General features: G+C 30.8%; 1 protein-coding gene across 1 annotated transcript in view; it reads left to right on the top strand.

The window, feature by feature from the left end:
* Positions 1-24900, top strand: part of LOC148281409 (3',5'-cyclic-AMP phosphodiesterase, isoforms N/G-like) — a 224594-nt gene that overhangs the window by 191824 nt on the left and 7870 nt on the right.

Raw genomic sequence — 24900 nt, forward strand, 5'->3', positions numbered from 1 at the left:
GACATATAAAAAAATTACGTTAAGACTGTCACCTGTTTGGCTGTTTAAAATTAGAACTTCTTTACAAACATCAATATAATAGCTATGATAGCTAGTTCTTTTTTTTGTATTTTTGTTGTTTGATTAAGATGTTAGTTTTCATTAACTTTTGTAATTATACCGTAGTGAAAAAATATCCACATTTTTTATATTACAATTCCCTGACGATACGCACTTAAAAAAATACATCATTGTTTTCAAGATATAAATAACATAATTCAAAAAGAAAAAATTCCATACTCTACTCAATCTATGTTCAGGGATCAAGTTAAGGGAAAAAATAATAATAAAAAACGGTTCTAGATAAACTTTGATATAATATGTTACGGGCTACGGGCATGTAAATTATATGTTTATGCGATTAATTCCGAAGATATTACGAACTAATCGATACACCATAAATAAATCAATATTTCTGACAATATTCACAAAGTAACCAGAGTTAACATTTACAAATTAATGTAATCCGGCTTCCTTTTATATCTCAACATAAAGTATGTAAAACGAGTTTCAGAATGTTTCAGTAGAACTATTTAAAACAAACTTTATCAGGTCTGAAATAGAGTATCTCTCAATAAATTCACTAAAAACTTTATTTACTCGTATACGAACATAATTTTTGTTTCGATACTGACATGACCTAAATTAATTTGAGAGAAAGACACATATTTCAATAAACAGAATAGAAAGGAAATGAATCGCTAAAAATGTGCCATGGGAAATTTTTTTGACATTTTCCTATTTCTTCATAACGTGACTTAAGCAGGTTTTCTTTAGAATTATAATAAGAACTGAAAACTCCAATGGAAATTGGAATTCTAAAATGGATATGGATATGAACTGTAGAATTTTTAGAATATCAAGTTTATCATTATAACCGCACGTCTCATAGGCTTTGAAACCAATCAAATCCGTGTATTGAACACTTCGGAAATAAAATGCAAACATCAAACTCTGCCTACATTAAATGTTAAAGGCATGTAAAGTTTCTATGAAACTAAATAAATTCAAAGATTTTTATTTTATCGTAATTTATTACAGTACTGTATGTAATTTATTACAGTACTGTTTATGTACATAAAACGATGTTTTTGAAAAAAAAAACTTAATTAAAAAAAAAAAAAAAAATAAAGATTAACCTTTAGATTGTGGTCCCGTAGCTTGTGTCGCGGACTCACGGATGAGAGGTCTGAGTTTCGAGCCCCACTCTACCCCAACATGATTTCCGTTTTCTAATAATGAGTTATATACAACTCGTTGAAAATGGTCCCAAATTGAAAATATTAGGTAAAATCGAAAATTTGGGTGAAACGCCAATATTTATTTTAATATGTATGTATTTTGAGTATAAACAAGATAAAACTTTTTAGTTAATTTCTGGATCCTTCTCTCAATAATAGATAAAGGTTATCACAGCAATGTTTATAATTTAATTCAAATTTTACAACATAAATGGAGATTAAGTGAAAAATAAATTGGTCATTATTAACCATTTGTTATTTGTAGGTAAGACATTTGTCCCTTACTCGGGAATTTAAACGGAACATCTGTCAAAAATAAATTACTAAAGGCAAGGTAGGATTTAGTAAGTTTAGTAAAAATAGTAAGCCGGATGCAGATAGTGAGGTCTCGTGTACAATTCTCAGATGAAATATTTATTGTGTTCTTCTCTCTTCATTAACTCTTAAAAGACTGTGGTAAATAATCCCTTTACGCGCGGTGATGTATCATCATGTTACCACTAGTAAAAGACGGAATATTCTTTAGTTTAGAAATTAAAAAAAAAACATGGAGACACACTGTTCCATAATTTATTTTTTATAATTTATGCAAATAAACACATAATTTAGCCCTGTTATAACAAAATAAATTAAAAATCATAAATACGCCGCTCATATTACGCGCGTGCGTCCCCCATCACTGTCATCTACCGACTGAATTTGATTTGCACAACACCCGCTACAGAACAGCGTCTCTGTCTTCTTTGTTATGAGTTATATCTTCGTGCTTTCTCCTATACAGATGTGTTGCTGAATTAGCGGACATTCATTCTTCGCGTAGCAAGGATATTTTTTTTGTTTTAAAATCCAGCATAGTCATATACATTTTACTTTCTAAATCCGGTGTGAAAATGTCCATTTGAAGATTACAAAAAATACGAGTTCATCATTAAAAAAAATAAGAGAGATAATATTGAGTCTTGTGTCCTATGTCGACTAGTGTGACATCACAGTCACACGAGAGTTAAACCAAAAATAAATTGATTTGTTTTATTTGCATATCATGTAATTTTAAAAATACACTTTTTATCAAATTTTTGCAACATTGATTTCTCATTTCTTCATAAACTTACCTTTATCTGAAAATTATATACTTTCCACCATCTATAAACCTATACATTTAAATATTCAAACTTTTAGTGGTACCCCTTGTGGTTTTTTTAATGTATATGTATTATTCCTGCAGTGATATTTTGATGAATCTGAATGGCAGTGTTAAAAAAAGTGTAGGCATGTAATATTAATAATATTTATTTATTCAGCACTTTATATACATGTACAATTTATAAAGATATAAGGATGGGCATATTGCCTTAAGGCAATTTCTTCCTACCAATCCAAACCGTTTAGTTTGAGAAAATTACATAAAAATATATGTACCTCAGAGGCAGACGGATGCAAATCCAAAGAATCTTGTTTCTATAAGTAATTTCTAATAATTTCTAGCATTAATTTGTATGTTCAGTATTTAAATACATTGGTTCTTTCATTATAAGACTTACATTTCATTAAATTCAATAGACATGATAATAAACTGGATACTAAAATCCAAATGTCATTTCATCGAATTTTGGATTTGCATCCGTCTGTCTCTAAGGTAAAGATACCAGGGGCGAACCGTGTATAGGAGCAATTATGCACAGCTTACCATTATATTTGACTAACCATAATAACGTTTTATTGTAACTTCATTTACAGAAAAACAAATAAATAAATTTAAATAATTTCAACCGTTTGTGTTTTTATCCTAATATAAATATAAATTTTAATAAAGCGCGCCCAGCGCCTGCGGTGAGCCAAGAAACTAGCCGATTATTCCAGCTTATTTTTCATACAAATAAGTATACTATATTTTGAATGTTTTAACCCCAGTGCAGGATTTGTCTCCTAGATTAAACTTGCAGATTACACAAATTATTTGAAGATTCTTGATTTGGAAAACAGTATTTCAAACATTGTTTCTAAAGGACTATTTTTCTTTGAGATGGTACTTTTGACACAAGACCATAATTACTTTCATGCGTCATATTGCAGGACATAAAGCGCTCCACGCGGCCGTTTTTAGCACTTACTAGAACAATGCGGCTAGTTGATATTTCAATTGAATACCTAATATCAACTAAATTCAAAATGATATTTTTTATTTATTTTTCAATGAATTATATATTAAAGTAATGGATAATATATCCATATAATATAATATATAACGAAGTTACACCGTTTGAGTTGATTCCATGGATGAAAGTTGTTGTATCACACGGAACCACAGAAAAATATCAATTTATAGTATATATTACTTACATTATATTATGTATCTTCTTTGTAGGTACAAATATGATATTTTTTTATAGCTTACCTGAAAATAAAATCACCATTCGCTACTGACAAATACATGTGTAAATATTGCGAATAAGTTTAACTTTTAGTTACGTGTAATATTAGACTATGTTCATAGAATATAATTGAATGAAACAAATAAATAAATAATGCATTCAATAGATACAGGAACAAGTAGTAACGTAGTCACATAATTAAATATACATAAGTCCAAATCAAAAATAAATATTTTAAATCACATTCCTTTTCTTTTCATTTTTCTTTATTCCAAATTTCAGTCATTCAATCTCGATAAATCTCATGGTAATTTATTTTAATCTGATCCTATTTAATTTTCCATCCAGAAAATGTAATCAGTAATTTGGGTTCAGTGGAATTTAATTGGGCTGCGCGTCGAAGGCATGCCGGTAAAAAAATATGATTATATTTAGAACTTGAATATACGAGTACTAACTCCTAGATTTTAAATTACAAATGAATATAAACTTGTAAATTAACATAAAACGTTTCATAAAAAACAAAAAATAAGAAAAAACCTTACATCCGTATTTGAGATTTGTAAAATTTACGTCTCTATATAATCAACGGACTTTTAAATCTTTTTATATTTATTTTGGTTGTTATCTTCAGAGATTTCCGACTGCCGAGGTTCGGTTATTTAAATAAATAATCTAAACGTGTTGTATGTTTTCTGATAAACTTCAGACTGTCGAATCAAAGCTGAATAATATTATTTCTGGTTCGATCTATTTATTGCCACGTGTCTCCCACCGCCGCGTATCCTTCTAACAATTTTAATTTCCTTTCACGAAATGCTTTCTTTTCAGTATTTATATTTGTTAACATCAAATGGTTCCATCACATCAACATTATTAGTACTTAGGTGTGATGTAAAGTGATGGATGCCTTTAGTTATTTCAATAAGAAAAGCAGTGTTCAAAATTCTTATAGTCTCGCTGGGAAATACATAATATAGATTTTTTTGTGCTATTTATTGGGTTTTAACATAAATTGTGACTGTTTTTTACCAAATGAAGTAAACACGAGTACACATAACATCGAAATGGTCAATGATGAATACCCCCCTTATTATTTTACAACAAATTACTAGTAATAATTCATGGCAAAAATTCTCACTTTCGTCTACTTGACATTTAATTTTGAAGGCTTCTAAATAAATAAAATAATATGTGTAACATAAAAGCGAAAACAATAACCAGTAGAGCGGTTAATTTTCTTTTGAATGACTTGTAAGGTTAACAATTTTTTTTTACCTTTGATGCTCATTTTTAAATTTGGAAAAAAACGGACCCAACTTATGTTAGTACATGATACATGTACTACGCTGATCATTTGCAGTTTTCCTCATAACATTGTACAATTTACTATTCATATTTCGCTATTTTAATACCAATACAAATAGGTACGAGTACCATTATTATAATAAACATAGGTTTAATTTTCAACATTGTATATTTACGTAAAATACGTACTCATTTATATTTTCTATTTTTACGGATTTCAATTAAGATCCGCAGAGAGGGTGGAACGCCACACGCTTCTGTACTAACATACAATACAAGTTTCTTCTTTATTTTATATCTTGTTATACTTTAAATATGTTATTTTATAGGTTTTTCATATTTTATATGAAAGTAAAAATAAGTTGAAAAACCTTATCGAAATTTATTGAGCCTGCGAAAAAACGCACGAAAAAATCTGGTAATAAAAAAATACGTAGCCTGAAAAAATAAGCTTTTTCGTAAATAAGCAAAAAAATGTATTTTTAGTGTGCAGTTTTTAGTGTATTTGGATAAAAAAAAATATTTTCAAGATTTTACGACTTCATGGACCCGTCTACATTTTTTAAATGTAAATGGGTCAGGACAATGATATTATAATGCGAAGCGTTATCCTTTTATCTCATCCTTATTCGTAAAATATAATTTCACCACATGTGTCTATTTTATATTGTTATCTAATTTACATCTAATTTATATCTAATTTATATTGGTTTTGTATAAAACATGATTATTTTAAAATACAACGAGCTGAACCCGGCAATGCTTTACTATTGCTAGATTTGAATTAATAAACAGATTTTTTTTACGTAAACACTGCTATTTGATTAAATAAACACAATCGAAAGTTTGATATCAAATATTGTATTTAGTAAGGGTACATATACATTATTATTTTTGTGTTTCGGATTACATAAACTGTGAAGATATACGGTGATAGGAAATTGTGATAAATAGGTATTTAAACATTGTTTTTCTGTCACTGTCGTGCAGGTGCCTCGCCGATACTGTGCAAAAAAGACAACTGCACGTCGGAATTTTTATGCCTAACTAAAATAGACGAAATCTACGTTTTGTTGTTCTGTTATCCGTACTTCAAAACTAAACTAATTTTTTAAAGACAGAATACAAAAATAAAATTGTCTGTATCAGTACGTTTTGCGTTTTTCAAAAATAGTTAATATATTTGTATATCGCGCCCCGGAAGACAGCGGATAAATCTGGGCATTTTTACGGGATTTTGGATAGTTTTAGTTCCCATAATAAACAATTTGTCAAAAAAAATAAAGTTAATACCTATAAAGTGTAAAAAAATCACTACTTTAGAGCGATCTAGGGAGAAAATATAATAAGAATATTTTGTATACCCAGCGCTCGAAAACATCAGATAAAACTGGGCGTTTTTACGGGTTTTTGGATGATTCTATTTCTCATAATAATTAATTCATAAAAAAAACACAACAATTGGGACACGCCAATGGTAAATATGCATAGAGAGTAAATCATTACTCTAGTTACATAATCCAGGGAGAAAATACGATAGTACGTTTGTATGAAGAAAAGTCCAACCGCATTCCATCTTAAGAGATAAGCTTAAACATTATTAAGTATACTTACAAAACTTTACTTCATAATGCTTTTACGTAACCATAGAAACGGGTTTGGTATTCTTAAATAAAACCATTGAACTATCAATACACATACATAAATGCACCCTTGAGCCGTAAAAGCTCGGAAGCAACAAATTCTTATTATAATTTTTAAAGTTTTAACAATCAATTTTTCCTCATAAACTAACGCGTATTAACTATGTGGTTTCGGGCTTGATTTTCTGTGAGATATCGATCGTTAAATGTGTTTTATCTCAAACGAAAATATTTTGTTTGATCTTATTATTTCTCAATCCGCACCCAGTGGTGCATAGGACACTACTAACAATGAAATACTGCAGTGTTGGACCTCCTTTTAAACCAATATTTCACATCTTCCCGATCGGAAATCGAACCCGGGACCTTATGCATGGTAGGCGAACGCGCCAAATACTGTACCGAGAGGCGAACTTATCTCCACTGGATTTCCCTTTTTAGGATTTTTACCTGGGAGAAGCCATCGAGTCGAAAGCACTCATCCAGGGTATCAGTTCTATTTCGCATCCAGAACTAAATTATTTATCCGCCGGGACACGGAAAGGTTTCATCAAAATGTGTGTAATAATTCTCAATCAATAGCGAACAGAATAAATGCGTGGTAGTTCCGAGAAATTAATGTTCGCTTTGTGGTTGCTTCTTGGAAGAAGAGTTGAAATAAAAAATAAAGTAACAACGTGTTTCTATTGCCGTTATCTCGGAAAATGTCTATTTGTGAGTACATTTTCTTGGCCGTGCGAGTATTCCTAGAAGTTCCGGCCTTTATAACTTTATATTCTCGGCCGAAGTTTTCGCGTCACCCTGAAGATGAAATGGCTAACAAATCGAAAAGTCGCAATGAGGCGTCACGTCAATCAAGAAAAACTTTTACGAAAACACGAAGCTGAATTTAAACAACTTTGAATCTAAATCTAAATACGAATTGAATTACTCATCTTTTACTCGAGTAGAGTAATATTTATTTATTTATATACAAATTTTAATAATACTACAAGGACCTACATTATAGTAAACAAAAAAGACAAATAAAATAAAAAAAACTGTCTGAAATATATTTTTAAATATTTATTTATTTAAAAACTTTATATACATGTACAGTTTTTATACATGTGCGTAAGGGCGGGAAATTGCCTTAAGGCGATTTCTTCTTCCCAACTCAAACCCTTTAATTTAAGAAAATCAGTGATATATGAACATATTGTATAATGTTTTCATTATAAAATAAAACATTTGTGTACATATGTATTTTTTTTTAAGAAATCAAAATTGACCAAATATCTATACTTTACTATGAGGAGAGGAGGGGGCATACAATTAAACAAATACTAATAACAGATCATCTTATCTTCATGTTACAAAAGTCTACAGTTAGTGGTCCGATACAGTGTAGGTACTACGCACTATTAGGTGCGGATTGATATAATATATAGGTATTTAAGCCTTTTAGAAATATTTTTAATTTTGATTTAAAATTGATTGGCGGTATTATTTACTTTGGGCTAAATCGTCATAAAATGTTTACGTGACGTTGACTTAAAGGATTCCGTGGACCGGCGTGTATTTCGCAAGAATGATCATGTTGTTTTGCAAAATAACACAACTATGGATTAACCATGCAGTATCTTTCAGTTATGTACTTTTTATACATAGAGACTTTTTTTTATATGTATTTGAACTAAAGAAATCTAATGAGTCAATAGAACCGTCGTTTTCCACTTTTAAATACAACTTTAAAAATATATTTAAGCAAATGCGTTCGAATGTATATTATGTTAATGTGTTAGTCCTTGTCGGTGAACCAAGAAAACATACATTTGTTGCTTGTGTAATCGCGCACATTTGAATTATGTACATGAAAACTTATTGTTACGCACACGTACAGCATTACCAAAGATTTTTCTCATAAATAAACTGTACTTACAGTACCTAAAACAACAAATAAAATGTAAGGTAGCAATATACATTTATAAAATAATTCAGGGGTATAAAAGTCAAATTAAATCAACAATTCCATACATGCAAAACCAGAGATTAAAAAAGATAAGATTATCAATGAGAAGAAAAACAGAATCTCAAAACTCACTGCGCAGGGAAGAAAAATGTACAAGGAATTACCTGAAGAAATAGAAAGCCTTAAATTATTTGACGTTAATTTCAAAAAATACTTTCTTGATAAATTATGACATCTAATTGTAATTTTATCTAAAGTTTATATTAGTTCTTAAGATGCTATGAACTTACTTAATAAATCAAAAATAAAAAACGTGATGTCTTTTTTAATGATGTTTTAAAGTTTTAAGAGGGGTTTCCACGAACTATGTATGACAAACCGACATATTTTTAAGCGTCGAGCACTAGATAAAATTGTATTAAAAGTTTAGTAATCGCCACTCACTGTTTCCCTGAATATTCGAGATGCACATAAACGTGACACGATTCAGATAGCCTAGTTTTTAGGAATGTGAAACCCAAATTTTCTAATACAAATAACGTCTCGACACCATATATCACTTGGTTTCCCCCAATTACCAGTAAATGGTTAAGCTCAGCAGACTTTCAGTGGAAAACTAAATTTTCCCTTCCAAGAGCTCACTCGAGGATTTTCGTAGAACAAATTTAAAATCTTAAATACTCCGTGACGTGATTATAACAATAGATTTTAATTTAAACATAATACGCTTATGTTAAACAAATTATGGAAATTAGCATTCAGACATTATTTTTTTTGGGTTGGATATTATTGGAATAACTTTTATGACACATGGGATTTTACGACCGCCGCGCTACGCCACGCCGTTTTTAAGTATTTTTTAATGTTAAATGTCAATGAATATTTTTTGCTAAAGCAAAATGCCTTTTTTAAAAATATGAACTAACCTACTACCAAAGCATTTGAAGTTTATTTTGTCTACCAATCGATTAATTTTTGTTTATTCTAATTTATGCCAAAGAATTTATCACGAGCCCCTAAAACTTTAAAGCTAATATAATCATCGTGATTCTAAAGTTTTTCCAATTTTGAAACTGAACAACAGTTTTATATTCTCGACCACGTGAGCCGACGAGTGTATATAAGGAGGTCTCCATTCGGCCTAGGACTAGTCTCGTGGTGAACGTTACGCTGGAGTGGTCCGCGTGCGCCGTATTTTCCTGTGAAAATACTTCGCAAACAAAAGTATTAAATAAACAGTGATATCAAAACGTTATAGGTATTTTTACAAATTGGTTCCTCGGGGAACAACGTGGGAATATTTTTTTCAAAATAATTGCGTATACGCGCATTATTGAACACGTATTAAAGTGAAAGGATTTCTACTAACAGCGAGTTCTACATAGAAAGTAGTTGTTTGAGCCGAGCGTTTTGAATTATATGTAAATCTGTGATAAAGTTCATCGGACTCCAAAAGTATTATTTGAGTTATTCGTATTACAAAGAACAATAATTTTTAGAAGTTGATTTCCAACTCTGAAAAATATCTGTGATATTAAATGAACTAAAGGTATGATTTTCCAAAATTCGTACATGAACGTAATTCTTTTGATGAATATGTTTTGTATCTATCTTCTCGATGCGGTAAACGATGCTTCTCCTATATAAGTGGTGCCAACTACCTCTTGTGCCAGGTCTCTAAAACAGTGTTTTTTCAATATTTTTAATTGATGTGTTTACCGACTGAAATCACACTACGTGACAAAAGCAACGTGACGTTTAGATACATACGTTAGTAATATTGTGATCACTAACTTGATAACTAAAAACATCAAACTGCGCCTGCGCTTGTCTTCAATAAAGGTCGGCCTTAGTTAAACCCATCTTTAGATACGAGAAATAATTTTCATTAGACCTATAAGTATTGATAGGGGGTATTACTCAATTTACTCGCATTTATTGGATTGTTTGAGATAAATTAATAAGGTAATACTTTTTTTTAAACACAATGTAAAAGTACTTATGTATTTGTAATTCAAATCATTACGCAATAATAAAATGACTGACTTTACTCAAATAGCTTTGAGATAGAGAAAGCGTGAATGTATTTTACCGTTTTTATCAAATAAGTATTTGAAATATAAAATATTTTATTTTACTTCGCCTCTAAAAGCATATTAACGTCAGCCTCGTGGTGTCAGCGCTTTTGCCTACCATGTAAGATGTCTTGGGATCGTTTCCCAACATGGTTGAAATGAAATATTTATTCGAAAGGGTGTTTTCACATCAGAATATTTCATAGTCTCTGGACTGGTACCTGAAGCGTATGACGGATCATCTTACATTTATGTAACAAAACTTATCAGGATACGCTGCGATTAGTGTACCAATACAGTGCCCTATGCCCTATGCGGAAAGGAAACAATGATGAAAATCTTTTTTTTCAAATATATATATATCTTTACAATGATAAGATGTCATATAAAAGGAATTTTAGTGGAAATGTTTGATTTTTTTCAAGAGTCAGTAATAGTAAAAAAAAACTTTTGAACTTTATTTTGATAAAAGATGTACGTTTCAAAACGATACGACTGACCAATTGACGACTAAAAAAATTGTAATTATTTCTATAACTATTAAAATAATCGTAATCTGATAAAACTAAATTTTTGCATAGCACTTTTGCTGATTGGGATTATTTTGTACCAATAAAAAAAATATAAAAAAATTATATACCTAACACCAAATCGTAAATTTCACTCTTAAACATCTGCATAAAGCGTAAAATAATTTATCACGTTTTTGGTATTTTAATAAAATTGCAAATTATTATTTTCAATTTTAATTTTGCCCACCTAGCCAATAAGTACACCGTACGCTTGTTCTGCAATTATAATTTAGGAATTTGCAAAAAGTATCGTAAATATTTTTTATGTATTACTGGCGCCAATTCTTAATGGACTCATATAAATATGTACATAACACATTATATACATATGTATATAATATAAACACTCTCAAGATTTCCTTAGGCGTGTAAAACCAGTTATGGCTTGTTAGCATTTAAAATAATACGTTTTATGTACGCTGAATATATATATAAATATGTTTTATAATAAATAGTAAGTCGTTAAGTTTTTTTAAAATTATTATTGAGTATTTACGGCAATTAATATGTTATGAGCTTTTAACATTCAATACAATGGAGCTTTTTCTTTCGGAAAAGGTGATATTTTTGCACATTAATTTATTCCGAATATATTTACTAAATTTCAAAAGTTTTATTAAGTCTACTTAAAATTATTACTGAAATTGATTTAAATTTATGGCATACCATAGACATTTTTTATGATGAATATGTTTTGTGGAAAAAATCGTCCTTTCAGTACTAAAAATTAATACCTCATGTATATAATATGTACCAACCTACTTTTTCTCTACTCTGCTTTTTCTTTAAATGTGTGACGCAGTGTGGTTAACCCCTCTCCCTTATCTATGACGTCACAAACTCTTTTCATACGTCATGACCGTATTTTTCACCCTCAAAGATCTATTATTGCGGATACGAGCAAAAGTCACATATTAGTCGTTTTCACAAGATTGTAAATTGACAATATGATGACCCATATCTTTATTTAGTCCCTAGGTCTTTTGATCAAATTTTACTTACCAATAATTGAAAAATTTCAATAAAATGTCTGTTGTTTAAAATTTATTTAGTTATATGGTACCTAATATATTTATGTGGATGTGTGGGATGTCATGGCGTGTGCTATTTTATTTATGTTTTATGGCAGTATTAAATAGGTTATCCTCATAATAACCGTGTAAGTAAATCGATTGCTCACATAAAAATAATGAGTATTGAGTAGGTATCAATACATTTTATCAGCACTTAGGCAACCTCGTCCTCAATTATGATAGTTAAGTAACTCTATTACCTAGCTAATTTCGTAAATATCCACGCCTATTAGAGTTTTTATTATATTTAAAATTCTGATCAAAAAATAAACAAACACCCTTGCTTACTTTTAATTGCTTTTTAAATATAAAAGCTTCGGAGGTAATGCAAGTAAATTTTTATTAATCTCTTAATCCTTTTTTTGAATTTCTAATATCAGGTTTTATAAATGCTGAATTCAAGTAATTTTCGTTTTTGGGGGCGGGTTACTAATAGAATCACTTTCACTGACGTCACCCACTTTTCCCCACAGCCCCCACTCCCGCCAGTGACGTAGGTACAAAAGCACCCCTTCTCAAATAGCGTTCGACTAATTTTTCCTTCATTCTATCGATTTATACGTTTTTAGCGTCAACTCATATTTTTTCACTCTCAATCTTAAGCAAAATAACGCAATCTATGATATTTATTTAAAAAAGTACAATTATTTAATTATTTACTAAAAAAGGCTGAGTTTTTTCAAACATTTGCATTAAATATGAATTTTGTTTGCGTGATGAACTCCCTACCTATAAAAGTAAAAATTTCGAATAAAAACATTACAAGCCTGTAAACCATAGTTTGTTTACATGGCACGTGATAATAATTTTTCATAAAATTACGCATTTCTATGACTCATTTATTTAATCAAAATCTTTGTATTACATATATTATAACGATAAAATCAAAATAACAAGTGTTTCTTAATTTTCCAAGGTTATGTGCAAAATTAACTTTTTAAATTGACAACAAAACAGTGATCCTTCAGATATTATTGAAAAAAAATCCGTAATCGTCTGGTTTAGATTAATAATATGTATGTAAAAAAAAAAGTGTTTTGTGACAAATATTAATAACTAAAATATGTGCTGTTTATTCATCATCCCCTTATCCACGCCTAATGGTTCGTAGGGTACTCCAATTGCGGCGTATCTTGATCATTTGCTTACTTACGCTTCAGATCCACTTCAGGGACTCTGAAATCTGGTGGTGAAAATTGCTATTTTAACTACACATTGTTGTTTAACTAGTTGACTTTGCCGGAAATCGAATCCGGAATCTCAGGTATTGTAGGCGTAAACCCGAAAACTTATATTGCAAACGTTATGATTTTATTGTGATAGATTTTAATCGTTTCAATGCCAAATTCAGTATTTATAAAACTGCTAAAGCCTTTCCATTTTCCTGTTAAATACAAGCTAGAGATAAACGTATATAATATAAATATATCCAGCCTCAAACTAACCAGCAAATAACAAGTAACCTTCTTCCGTCAATCTTTTATACTTAGATTCAAACATACAAGTACTTAATTCTACACTAGGCAATTTTGTGTTCATACCAACAGCGCAGCGTCGAGTAGGTATCATTCAAATAGCGCATGTTCTTGAAACTATTTATTACTCACAAGTCACAAGGTCCACTCACATTTTTGTATACTTAAAGCGTAACCGCATTTTCCTGCAAACTCGCAGCAACGTTCAATCAAATTACGTTATAATTGATTAATCAATAGAGAAATTGGTTACACCTACATTTTTCGCTATTTGACTTGGATCGTGTACCTAGTCTAATTAGAAGCCTCAGTTGATGAAATAATTCCCTGAAAAATGTCTCAAATCCATATTTAAAATAAACCAATTTTTATTTCAAGCACGAAATGTTTATTTTACCTATAAAATTAGTTTTCTTTTGGGCATGCGACCTTTTTTTTATGATTTTAACCGCAGATCATATACTAATATATACTATATCAGCAAACCCCGTATTAATATGCATACATTTTAAATAAAAAATATATATTTCCGTTTTTATGATTTACCCAAATATTTCAATTTTGGGTCATTTTCAACAAGTTGTATTACTCGCCATTAGAAAAACGGGAAAAATCTATTGATATTTATGTAATTACATCAATAGATACGTAGGATAAGGTTGCTGAGGGTTGGTCGAGCTCCTACTCCAGTTAGAGATTGACAAAAAACACGAGGTTGCTGTTTAATACGTATTTATTACAAGGCGAATAAATAATTAATTACGTCGCGTGAGTGTTACGGCGATGAATTATTGAAGTAACTGCACTTCAACTGAGTGACTGATTGAACTGGACTGACTCACTGAACTGGACTGACTAACTGACTAAACTGAACTGGGCGTTACCACGCCCTGTTTTCTCTTTTTACTCCGCGTCCCTTTGTTGTTCATTTCTCCATGGCAGGGAAGATGTTAATGTACTGCAAAACGTGTATTTAATGTAATGTATTTAATTTAATAGAAAACGCTGACTTGCTTTATCGGTCGTCGCACTATAATTTCAGGTGAAAGTATTTCGCACGTGTGTGTGTCATCTATGGACTATGAACCCCACAGATATTTTATCTTCTAAACTAAAATTGTTGCAACACTTGCTAACAAAAAAAACGTTTTTTTAAACTTTTATAAGGCTGAAACCTGACTGAAGGTTCTAATTTTTTTTTACTAAAATAAATTTAAAAATGTGCCCATTTCGAGTAATCTCCCAACTAAAGGTGCCAACTGTTTTATTATTTTTATTATGGATAACTTATAAGGAGCCATTTTCGTAATATAATACCTCAAGGGGGTTTTTCAAAGTTATACTATGAATATTTATTTAATTTTAACTAAAAATTTATAATTCAAGTAAAATAATTTACTTCGTTTTCAAGTTTTTCGGATTTATTCAAATGATTTAGAGAACAAGTAAGTTTTAAGTATTTTTCCGAAACATCACTTCACTCTCAGAGTTCAACACTTGAGCTGGGAAAGCATTCCATGACATAGGGCCTACGACCGCAAATGCATGTTCACCGACTTAGTGCGCTGGTTGCGAAGATGTATAATATTTTTCCTCTCGTCGTAGATGTAGCTGATCTAAGCATTATACGTATGTCAGCTATTTGTTTTGAATTGCATTGTGCCCTTAAATATTACGGAACAGAGTTGTGCAGTGATTTATACATAAGTTAACAGAGTTTGTATTCCAGAGTTTGTATTCCACCCTCTGTGTAAAACGTAGCCGGTGTAATTCTCGAAGTAGTGGAGTGATATGACTGAACAAACAGATTCCAAAAATAAGTCTCGCTGCGGCATTTAATACAGACTGTAGGTGAGTCATTTTATTCATTGGTAGACCTACGTAGATACCATTACAAGAATCGACTAAAGACGCTATAAATACATTTAATAATTATCGGGTGGCATCTACGGGCAAATGTTTGCGTATGCGTTTGATTTATCTCGGCTGGTAGAAGCATGAACGTATCCTTCTACTTATTTAAATATCAATAGGGAGGTCAGAATAAAGGAGGACTCCCTTTAGTTTCACGGTGGGTAAAGCGGTACTACTTATATTAGGTAGTGCCGTAAACTGAATCAAATTATGTCGTCTGGCTGAAGCCATACAGAGTAGTTCCGTTTTAGATCGGTTGAATGTTAGTCTATTTTCAGCCATCTAGCTTCATGTTTTCTCAATGCATCCATTAATTAAATTAACAAGCACACTTCTTTCACTTGTTTTCCAATCAAAATCAATCTATGTATCATCTGCATAGCAGTGAGACTGCAATATTTGATGATGTTATCTATGTCTTTAGTGTATACGAGATAGAGAAGTAGTCCGAGTACTCAGCCTTGAGGTACTCCAGTAGACACTTGAAAGTTGGGTGAACTTTTACCCTAGACCAGAACTGCATATTATTTTTCATGAAGATATGAACTGAACCACGTCTGTGCCTGATCACGGATACCATAAGTTTTCTCCAAGTGTTCGAGAAAAATATTATGTAGTAAAATGCAGCACTCATGTTCAAAAGAGCCTACAACACCAGATGACCAGAGTCTACCGCCGTTATGTCAGACAGTACTCTTATTACTCCCGTCTTCGCAGAATAAAAACGTCGGTATGCCGATTGCCTTACCGAAAATAGAGAATTCTGCTCGACCATGGGGTGACATTAGCTTTCTTTATGGCTCTGGAACAATGCTGTGCTCAATAGATGTATTAAATAAATCTGTCAAAAATTGAGCTAATACCTAACGGATAATTGGATTTAATATGCATTGTTTGTTGGATAATGCCCCAACTATACTTCTAACCTCATTTACAGATGTCAGTTCAAATTTATTTAATCTTTTGAAGACGTTAGCTGAAATTACCGTTTCTTTCGCTGAACTAGATCCTAGTCTAATTTTTTCAACTTTATTAGTAAAAAAGACGACAAAATCAATAGCAGTAGCGCCTGTTTAAGGTGTATCTTCTATACAGTCACCACGAACAGATTGAAGGCTTCGCCAGAATTGTTTTTGAGACTTTCTGTGTTCAGTGATTTTTGTGCACCAGAAACTTGATTTGATTTCTTTTATAAATGTTTCGCAAGAGCTTTGATTTAATTATTTTATAAGTTCTAAGTAAGTCAGGTTGATTTTTAATAAGACTGTAATTTTTTGTTACTCTTTATAATAATTAATAAGTACATTAATCACAGTAAATGTTTTATTTACTTAAAATGTTTACATATTCAAAACCATTTGAACTTTGCACATTGAAATTTTCGTCTATATACATTATCTGTATCCGATATTTCATTCATAAATTTCATAAAAAGTTTTTGTAAAATTCTAAACATAACTACTTATTTATTATAAATATCGAATTTTTACATACTTTTGTGTTAAAGACACAAAATAAGTTAGGTAATTAATTTTCCCCACTGTATTTGCCTAAAATATTAATGTTTTTCAAAATATTTTAATGGAATTTTTTTCTTTTTTTTTACTCATAAAAAATAAATAAGATACAAAAATAACGTTTAAAAAACCGTGAAACCGGATTGTTAGCAGATTTTTATTTAAAAGAGATATTTTTAAGAACCCGTTACATAAATTTAAAAATATTTTTTATTACGATAAAAGACTAAATAATGTACAGGTGCCTAGAGATAGATGTAAGAACTAGAACCAGTAAATGGATTAGAATGGCTATAAAAGTGAAAGCAATTCAATATGAGGCATTATTGCATTGAACTTGAAATTGAATATTGAACCGGGTTGTGGTCCCGTGGTAGTATTGTAGACTTACAGGCCAAAGGTCCAAGGTTCAAATCCCACTATACCACAACTCGATTTCCATTTTCCAGCGCAAGTTATTTACGACTTTTAGTAAATGGTCTGAAAATTTTTATATTTAAGTAAATAATAAGAACTCAAGTATCTATCTATTTTTAAAAAAACAGACAAACTTTTTCTGGGAGAAATATGAGATTAATGCTTTTTTTGCGACGTGTTTAGGAATTATCGGAATAATATATGTAAGCGTTCTTTGGCCATATTTGTTACTAAACCTCGGCACTGACAAGCCACCATTTTGTACACAAGCATACTAATTAGGATGTCTTTTTTTTCTTTACCACGACTTAATATTTTAACTGCGCAATATTTTAATCGAATAAAAGTATTAATAGTATTTTACTTTCAAAATGCACTAAATGTTTATTGTGATTTCTTTAAATTAGAGTTTTAAATGTCATTTAGCACCACAACATGCTACGGGCCAAGAAGCCATTAATAAATTTCAGCATAAATCATCCAGAATTGAGAAATTTCGCATTATTGTTTTCTGATAATAATAATAATATCAGAACAAAAATGAATATATACGACGTTCGAAACCGCCGGTGAATCTTTCGGGAATGCAAAGCGTGGGGTCACCATGTCCTTAAATGGATGCAGGCTTTAGTAATGACAAACTCAAGCTCTAGTTACCTGTTATTGTGTGTGTGTGGGGATTGCACATCATTGTAGTATTGTGTCAGTTCTCCGATTCCAATTTAAGCCTCTCGGTATTGTAAAGTTTGGCCGCTCAGTTGACGTTGCAGCACCAAAATTGGATATCGTGGGAAGAGACACATAACTCTATACAGACGAATACAATACACCCCCTCACTCTTGAAATATTATATTTTGTTGTTTCATTTTGAATAATTAATCTATTTGTTTATTTAAGTCGTAATAAAGCATAGTGTATCGCAATATTTCCTATATCAGAAGGTTGCTTGTTGTTGAGTTACAAGTACCTACCTAATTGAATAACAAAATCTTTATCTATTGTTTATAACCACGATTTGCCTGTTTGGCTCAATTAAATACGAGCTGAACCCGATAGTGCTTTGCTATTACTAGACTCAAGTGTATGCTTTTTATTTTTTTTATTGATTAATATAATTACATAACGAGGAACTTCAGCCCTACGGGAAATTAGATACAAAAAATGTTTTCTTATAAATGGTAAAAATTAGAGTCTTTAATGTAAAATTTCTTTAAAATGTCCGAAAAAAAAATATTTTAATAAAAACGCACTACTTTGAATGACGTCACTGGTTCATATGAACCATTCAATGATATTAGAGCTTTGAAGGATATCCGGTTTAGTCACCGTAAACGAACCAATCGGATGAACTGTCATAGAACAACCTCTGACGTCACATGCAGAGTTATTTCAGAAATACCATAATCCAGGGAGAAAATATGGAATACGTTTGTATGAAGCTGAGTCAGACCGCGCTTCTTCTTAAGATTAAACAATATTAAGTATACTTACAAAACTTTAATTTATGATAATAAACGGATAAACCTAAAAAATATTGTGTAATTTTTCATTGGTAAGCAGGTACCTGTATTTGTTTATGAATGAATTCTTTAAAACTTGAAATAGTTCATTTTCAAATGTATATTTTTTTGCAAATTTCAAACTTTGCTTTTCGTATTGACAGGGGTACACTTTATGTAGGAAAATGTTTTTTTTTTTTATGTATTAAATGTAGTTCTGAAAATCCAGCAAAAATAAAGGTATTTGTTTATGAATGAATTCTTTAAAACTTGAAATAGTTCATTTTCAAATGTATATTTTTTTGCAAATTTCAAACTTTGCTTTTCGTATTAACAGGGGTGCACTTTATGTAGGAAAATGTTTTTTTTTAAATGTATTAAATGTAGTTCCGAAAATCCAGCAAAAAAAATGGTTAGAAAATAAAAGGAATTTAAGGAAAGAATCTGATTGGGAGCCATAAAAAACGAATGTTGTTTGTAAACATTCAAAAACAAACTTTTTATATACAAAAAAATAACATCCTTCCATTTTTTTAGTATATGCTTTCTAGTCAAATGCAACCCTGGTGAACGATAAATAAAACATTTACGCTCCCAACTTTTTTTCTACTCAACAGATTCACGGTTTTAAGAGCTATAAAAATGCCCATCGTAAAGCCCATCGATTTGAAAAAAACCGTACGTAAATCGGTCCAGTCTATCGAGGACACACATACAAACTACGAATATTGCATTTTATAATATATATAAATATATATATATATATAGATTAAATCCCTTACTATCAAAGTGAAACCTTCAATATGACATGTGATGATTATTACGTATAATCGCATATCTAAAAATGATTATTTTTATTCGCTATTTGATATGTTATTTAATCGAAACACGAGATTGAAATCTACTTCTTGGTATCTTGTTGCTAATTTATGTAAAACATATTTATCATTAGCTTTGGAGTGTATTTATACATCAGTTTATATTATGTCCAATTTCAATATTATTTTATAATCAATCCATTGGGGACTTAATTTTGTCCTTGTTGTTTATATTTTTACATTTTTATGAATTACGAGTATCTAACAAACGTGATTTTGTTATTTACTCCTCAAGAACAAGCAGCCATGATCTTGTGTAATGATAATATGCTCAGTAATTTTATAAGTAATTACAAGCGATGCTGCAGTATTTATTATTATTTATTACTCTTTCGAGTTATTTATTCGGTTACACGAGTAGGTAGAATCCAGTTCCTGGATGATGTTTCTATTTGTTTAAGATTTGTGCATTTATTTTGTATTACTTACAGTTATTTACATTAGCCTCGGTTTACCGAGTGTGCAAATGTGTGTAAATTGCTAAGTGTTTATTTTGAAACTAAATTTACTCACCAAATGTCAGTTTTTTTAATAACACATGACTTCGAAATACAAGGAAATATGATAAAATAGTGATTTTCTTTATGAATCAGTAATCGGTACCTATATGTGTCATGTACCTACTTGAATCGGTATCTTTGTTCTAATTACGGAATACTTACCTACTTTAACGTAATATGCGATAAGTCACTAACGTATTGCTCAAATGCAAAGTTCCTAATTATATAAAAAAAAAACTATATTTCCTTACTGGATGTACGTTTCTGCGTCATTTTTAATTCGTCAGTGGAAACATAAAACCGGAAATTAAATGTTTACATCAGACGCCCGTAACACGTTGTGATATTAAAAGTAATACAGAACTAGCATTAGTGATTGTTAATATACGGCTCGGAATACAATATGATATGGTTCAATTCTCGTACCCGAGTGGTTTGTTTATCTCCCGTTTCGCTACAATAAATTCACAGTTATTCTCCGTACGAAGTAGAAAAATAAGCCACACTCCCGTATCTCGAGTGCGCGCATTGAGGGCTTAGCGCTTATCATTGTACAAACGTTGCACTGCTAGCTGCTAGCTGCTATCTGCTAGGGAGGGGAGGGTAACTTATGGAACTGATAATGGAGCAAGATTGAGTTTATCTACCGTCGTGGCAAAAATTCCGACGCATAAATATATCTCCCGCCCATTGCAGCGCTAGTTACTAGGACTGGTACAATAATAACGTGGAACTCGCGAGTTGACCACACTTTTACTAATAATTCATGGTGACCCTATCATTCGGTGTTGTACACGGTTTTAGCAATCGTCAGAAAGTGATTTCTGTGTTCGAACTATCTTTAAGTATCGCCATTTACAAGGAGAAGCATCGTTTACGGATACATCAGATAAAACGAAATGTCTCACTATGGTTCATGTGTTATCTTGTTCCATAGACCAGACATGATTCACTATTCGTTTCTCATTGTGAATTTCGTATCCCCGACAGAGTTTTCTAAATAATACCAAAAGAGATATTTCTACTGGAGGGCACCCAGACCTCGCGAAGGCGTCGGTTAACGTTTTACTGGGGAAGGATGAAATCTTCACTAGTAAATGACGACACGGTGGTATCTGCAACTACAGAGAGTCCAATGATGGCGGAGATGGATAAGGAGACATGGATGGACACCTACCGAGAACAAGAAGCCGCCCTTGTGGACCTGACCTGTTTTGTTGCCGCCCTACAGGTCATTAATAACTTTATTAACCAAATACTATTTTTCGCGTATTAACTGTGTACATTTGTGAATAATCCATTTTTATAGAAATTGCTTCAGCGTACAAAAAACTATAACTCATTATCATTTTCCTATCCGCATCTAGTGGCGCAAAGTGCACTTCATTAATACTCCGATTAGAGCGTATCTGGATAATTTTTTGCATGGAAAGTAAGGTGATCAGTCTTGCGTTTCAGGTCCCAGTACAGAAAACATGGAATAGTTACAGCAGAGAAAGCGCTTCCTCTACATCCCTGAATACCGTTTTAAAGACTTTTGCTTTTATCAATTTCGCTCATAGCAAAAAATATTTTTTGTCAGTAAACGAGTTACGTTTTAAAAGTTCAATTGAATAAAACCGCGATTCCATTTCATTTAATTCTACTGCTTTAGCAAATTATATGGAAGGCTTATGCCGGCTATCGCCATTCTACCTCATGACCATATTCAATTACAGGAACCGAAATATAGCAAAAACTGTGTTGATTTACCTATACTAAATTCAGTTACAAAAAAATCTATATCCACTAAGGTAATAAATATAATATTATTAATTAAGATTGTTATTATCTTTGTTTTAAGCAATTTCTTAACTATGACGCCCTACAAGTCACCGAAATATTAATTCCATAATCATGCAATCAAAACTTGAAGAATATTAACTCTTAACTACGTCAATTGAATCAAGTCGCAATGAAATAATGCATTTGATCATTACAACATCAAGGGTTAGATAGACAACAGTACTTCTCTTTGATGAGAAAAGACAGCACAAAAATATTTTTTCAGTTCATAATACCCAGAGATATTGGGGTCCTTCGATAAAACATAATTCACCATCCCTTCTAAACATTTACTAAAATATAATAATTCCGCTAATACCGGTCACCATATTATGGAATACTACAATAAAGAACCACCTTTAAAACTAATATTTTATGTCGACATTACCAGTAATCGATCTCGCGACCTCAATCATGGCAGACGAATGTGCCAATTTCTATACTTATAGACGGAATAATCTCCGCCGGAATTCACTTTTAAGAATTCTTAACTTCTTCTTGCCATTGAATCGAAAACACTCGTCCAATGTTCTGGTTCTATCAATAAATAATTATAATAAAGTTACGGCTTATCGGATTAAAAAATGTCGTGGTAAAATAATTTTACGATTTAAAAATTACATGATAATATGGTTGTTTTTTTTTTTGCTAATGTAGGTTAAAGGAGTATGTAAATATTTTTATCGTAAAAATAACTTTCGGTTTGTTTTTTTAAATATGTCTGTGTTTTAAAACTTTTAAAGGGAAAACCTTGACTATTATATTCTCATGATAAATTAATCAAAAATTCTTTGTCGACTCCCTATAAGATGTTTTTTTATGACTACCTAAATACTTACTACGCATATAAGTTTATTTGTGTATTGTGCATTTACCATACATATGATAATTGTTAGCCTAAAACGTAGCTAGTGTTAGCATACGGTAAATAGTTTTCAAATACGTACTGCCTACCAACACATTTGCATATTCTAGAGAGAGAAAAATCAATTTATACTGTCCAGATTCATAAAAAAAAACTTCATCGGATTACACCACCACTGTTTACGATTTCAAAAAAGTTGCTAGGTCTCAAAAATATTATATTACCATATTACTTTTATAACGTGTAGTTTAATATAATAATATGTGCGTACTTGATCAATACTGTTTTAAATATACAAAAATTTACGTTCGTTCCAGATTAAAAAAGGTATTTCATATTTTACTTAATAGTATACTTACGTAAGAATATTTTAGTTAATTGTTTTAAAATTAATCTTCGTATATTTTTTGTGATGTAACGACTGACCAACTTCAATTTTCTTGACTTTCAATGCACCAAAATAATTTTCGTTAGATTATTTCGGGGATATTTTTCCCCTGAAAACAACATCAATCCCTTTTACTAAAAAAATAAACCCATTGTATACATTTAAAACTACAAGTATTAAAAAACCACCATCATTCCTTTATTGGTACAACGATTGACTCGTATCTGGAGTATTGTTTATTACATGATGATAACTTTTATTTATTTAAACGCTCCGTAGGTTTTTACATGTTTTACATTTATGAATGTACGGTCAAAAATTTATTTTACAAAATATAAAGCGAAAGAAATCAAAATAATCTTACAAAATATTTGGAATCATCTAAAATGCAATGTATAGCTTAAAGCAATAATTAAAACAAAAGTAGGAAATAAATCACGAAGAAAAAGAAAAATAAAAAACCATATTTACACATTAGTAAAAAATAAATAAGGTATACATAAAACACATGTATACATACAATGCAGTAAAGAGAACAAAATCGCATTTTTTCTCCCATCAATTTTTACGCAAAAATAATATATTATAGAGTAAAAACTATGTGTACAATTAAATGGCGAAAAGACCAAAAAAGATTAAGAAACATAGTAAGTTATTAATATTTATTTTCATAATAAGTCGATTAAAACATATTTGATTAAAATAAAAAACGAAAAAAAGTGATCGCTAATGATTATCAATCTTTCGCTTAAAGTGTCAGTTTTTCAATCGAACCCGGGACCTCAAGCATTTTAAACTGTAAATGTTCGTGCAAGGTAATACTTTTAAATCAAAAGTAATTTAATTTAAGGTCGCGTTGTTTAGGTAAATTAAACTCTGGTAAGTGTTCTACGACCTGCGAGGTTATTGACACTATGAAACGGACTTTCATTATATTAAACTACATTAATAATTGAGGACCTATCTAGATGCCGTATATATGTATATCTACATACTTGTGCCTTGTGCCTAGTGTCGATACATTGATGAACAACCCGTCGGCCATCGTGCACTTCCTGCATGTTTACGAGCCTCAAATTTGCACATCTCCACGCCCAATTTGATATTCGTATAAACCATTTCAAACGTGTAATTCAAATATTATAATACACTCAAATACGTAATCCTCGTTGGGTAACTAAGTGTCTATTTTTCAGCCTTGATATTTATAATCCTCAATGTTCATGACAATTATTAGTTTTATGTTACCTACTGATAGATAAACCTATCCAATCTGCCCCTTATCCATTTTATAATAGAAACGCAAAATTTTAAGTTGATAACTATTATTAATAGTTTATAGATATCA

Source organism: Micrasema longulum, unplaced genomic scaffold, assembly GCF_059751315.1.
Source record: "Micrasema longulum isolate JH-2025_06_02 unplaced genomic scaffold, ASM5975131v1 h1tg000466l, whole genome shotgun sequence".
Lineage (NCBI taxonomy): Eukaryota > Metazoa > Arthropoda > Insecta > Trichoptera > Brachycentridae > Micrasema > Micrasema longulum.